This window comes from Bison bison, unplaced genomic scaffold (genome assembly GCF_000754665.1).
Source record: "Bison bison bison isolate TAMUID 2011002044 unplaced genomic scaffold, Bison_UMD1.0 scf7180017864492, whole genome shotgun sequence".
Taxonomy (NCBI): domain Eukaryota; kingdom Metazoa; phylum Chordata; class Mammalia; order Artiodactyla; family Bovidae; genus Bison; species Bison bison.
Window position 1 is genome coordinate 877,766 of NW_011495051.1, and position 4,032 is coordinate 881,797.

Below are 4,032 nucleotides of genomic sequence, written 5' to 3' on the forward strand. Positions count from 1 at the left end.
AAAAATAAAGTCAGCCACTGTTTCCACTGTTTCCCCATCTATTTCCCATGAAGTAATGGGACCAGATGCGATGATCTTCGTTTTCTGAATGTTGAGCTTTAAGCCAACTTTTTCACTCTCCTCCTTCACTTTCATCAAGAGGCTTTTCAGTTCCTCTTCACTTTCTGCCATAAGGGTGGTGTCATCTGCATATCTGAGGTTATTGATATTTCTCCCGGCAAGCTTGATTCCAGCTTGTGCTTATTCCAGCCCAGCGTTTCTCATGATGTACTCTGCATAGAAGTTAAATAAGCAGCATGACAGTAAACAGCCTTGATGTGCTCCTTTTCCTATTTGGAAACAGTCCATTGTTCCATGTCCAGTAGTCCCTGCTGAACTTCACTGACAGCCCTGACGCAGGCCACTGTAATCGCTGTTTTGTTAATCTGTAAATTCAGCCTCTTCAAGATCCCTTGCCAGATTCTAACAGGCTTCCTTGACCCTCCAAAGAGTTAGCAATGAAAACTGACTTCTCCCTTTTGGTTCTATGTGACAAACTTTATTGCCCTCAGCTTCCACCTTGAGAACCAAGGAAAGGGGTGAGAGCAAGAGAAACTTAGATGTTGCTTCATGCTAGCTCTCCTTTCCTGTCCAAGGACTCAGACCCTCTGGGGGCACTGCAGCCTGGCCCTGGGAGCATAGCCCAGAAGAGCTGAGTCAGGGGTGTTGTGACCCACACTGTAGTGCCCAGAAGCCTAGGCTATGAGCCCAGAGAGTCTCTCTGACCACTCGGGGAGTGCCCTGCCCCTCCTCCACCTGTGGGTCTCCTTGTGTAGCTTATCTGCACTCCAGCTCCATCCTGGAGCTCATTCTTACCCAAGGTAATACCTTCTTGATTTTGGGCCCCTGACTTGCTTTCCACAGCTCTAGGTAATTTCCTGATTTATCCTTTTCTTACACAATATTCAAAAATTTCCCACAAAATAGTCCTCGGTATCTCTAAAAAGAGGTGGAAGTCTAAAAAGAAACAGGTAGTAAAGGGGTCTCTCTAATAAGCATGGACTGTCCTTCTGTCCCCTTTCTACCACAAGTAGGAAACTATACTTGGAAACCAATTTTATCTTTGCTCCTGTCTGATGTGGACCATTTGTGGCTGAAGGCAGAGTCTAGAAATCCCAGGAAAGGCTGCCAGAGGCCTCACTTCTTCCTGCAGGGTCTGGTGTTCGCCTCAGCCATGTGGGCTCAGGGACCTGACTGACCAGCCCTGAGCAGGTCTGTCTCCCCTCTGAGCAGGTCTGTCTCTGCTGAAGCACCACACCACACACCAGCTTCTTTACCAACATAGGTAGCAGCGGAAGGACACTTGGCTGCTCCCCAGGGTATTCTTGGCCTAAAGGCACATTTCATGGTAAGCCAGAGCAATGTTACAGACAGAGAAGAAGTCTCAGGGGATGCAAATTTTGTAAAATACAATCAGACCTAATATGTCCCAGGCCTTCATCTTCAAGTCCTTAGTGAACTGATATTACTCTTCTTTCATCCTCACACAAACCTGAAAGGAGGTACAATTATTATCCTCATTTCATGAAAAGCTGAGAAACTCACCAAGGTCACATGCTGGTTAGCTGATCTCATGGCGAGGACGCCCAGAGCAACTGCAAGCACGCGTCTTCCCTGGAGAATGTTGCCTGTCCTACCGATGGTCTGGAAACCCTCTGAAGGGTGCTGACCTATCTCTGCTTGTCAAGGTCCCCAGAGCAGCCCAGAGTGCAGGTTCAGATTCACCAAGTCCTCACAGAGCCAGGCTCCTCCATGGACCATGAAACGGTGGAAAATGAATGAGTCAAGGGCTTCCCTGGTGGCTCAAATGGTAAAGAATCTACCTGCAATGCAGGAGACCTAGGTTCAATTCCTGGGTCGGGAAGATACTGTGGAGAAGGGAATGGCAACCCACTCCATGGACAGAGGAGCCTGGCAGGCTATACTCCATGGGATCCCAAAGAGTCAGACACGACTCAATGATTAACACACACACACACACACGCTTTGGGGCTGCATGTAGACAAGGCTGATGCCCACAACACTTGTTCATAAGCTCTGGTCAACACGAAACCACTCCCATACGTGCCTGACTTGTGCTTGAGGTCAGGTCCTGATCCCTGTGCTAAAGGACTACTCTGAGTCCTCACCCCTTCTCCTCCTACTTCCTGTGATGCCTTCTCAGCCTGTGTTCCTGTCCACTGCCCTGCCTGTCCCTGACCCAGCTTCTCCCTTCTCCAAATGCTCATCCTCAAGAGTGATCCCTTCTAAACTGCTCCTCGCCTCTTTCTATAGTCTTGCCCAGTCCCACTGAAGTTGGTCAGGGGGAATAGAGATCAGAGGCCCAGCCAAGAGATGGTTCTTCCTCTACAGGCTTGATGTTAAGCAGGCTATGATTCCAGTCAGGTTTGTCTACTTCTCAGCACTCAGAACCACTTCCACAGCAGATTTCTGCTTTTCCCTACCAGATATCCAACTCTCCCATCAATTCTTGGAGTTCTGCTCCTTGAAGTCTTTGTCCATGCACAGGGCCTCAGAAACTCTGCACTCAAGACCACTTCAAAACATTATACCTCCAGCCCAGGCCTCTAAACAACTGGCCATCTCTACCTGGATGTCCCAAAGGCACCTCAAGCTCAACATATCCCGAGTGCACTTCATCATCTTCTCTCCAACACCTCTTATTCCTGTGCTTCTCAGACAAAGACACCACCATCCACACAGCCATCCAATTCTCCAAATGTGTCGTCATCCTTGTCTTTCCCCCTCCCTAATCCCCGTATCTAGTTGGTCATCAAGACCTGTCCTTGCCACCTCTTTAACAGCTCTGAATGCATGCTCAGTCATTCAGTTGTGTCTGACTCTTTGCAACCCCATGGACTGAGCTCTGTAGAGCTCTGAGCTCTCTCCTCCCAGACCAATCCCAGTGGGGCTGGTTGAGGAGCCCACCAGGCTCCTCTGTCCATGGGATTCTCCAGGCAAGAATACTGGAGAAGTTGCCATTTCCTCCTCCAGGGGGTCTTCCTGACTCAGGGATAGAACCTGAGTCTCCTGCATCCCCTGCATTGGCGGGTGGATTTTTTTTTTTTTACCACTGAGCCACCTGGGAAGCCCCCTTAACAGCTCTAGAATCTAATTTCTCAGCCGCCACCACCATCACCCTCTTGGACAGCTAATCATAGTCTCTTCCCCTGGTGTCTCTGCTTCCATTCTAGCTCCCTCCTTTGCATTCTCAACTTGGCCACCAGAGGGAATCACCCTAAAACATAAGGTTTTCCTCTGACTTCACTGCCTCAGAATTAAATCTAAGGCCATTTAACAATTCAGAATTTTAAAAAGATGTTCAACATAACTAATTATTAGAAAAATTTAAATCAAAACTACAATGAGGCATCACCTCACACCAGTCAGAATGGCCATAATCAAAAAGCCTACAAATAATAAATGCTAGAGAATGTGTGGAGAGAAAGGAGCCTTTCTACACTGTTGGTGGGAATGTTAATTGGTAGAGCCACTATGGAGAACAGTATGGAGGTTCCTTAAAAAACCTAAAAATAGAACTACCATATGGTCCTGCCATCCCACTCCTGGGCATATATCTGGAGAAAACCATAATTTAAATAGACACATGAACCCTAATGTTCATTGCAAAACTATTTACAATAGCCAAGGCATGTAGGCAACCTAAATGTCCATCAACAGATGACTGGATAAAGATGTGAGATACACACACAGACACTCTCTCTCTCTCTCTCTCTCTCTCACACACACACACACACACACACACACACACACACACACACACAGTGGAATATTACTCAGCCATGAAAAAGAATGAAATAATGCCATTTGCAGCAACATGGATAGACCGAGTTCAGTTCAGTTCAGTCGCTCAGTCGTACCCAACTCTGCGACCCCATAAATTGCAGCACGCCAGGCCTCCCCGTCCATCACCAACTCCCGGAGTTCACCCAAACTCATGCCCATCAAGTCAGTGATGCCATCCAGCCATCT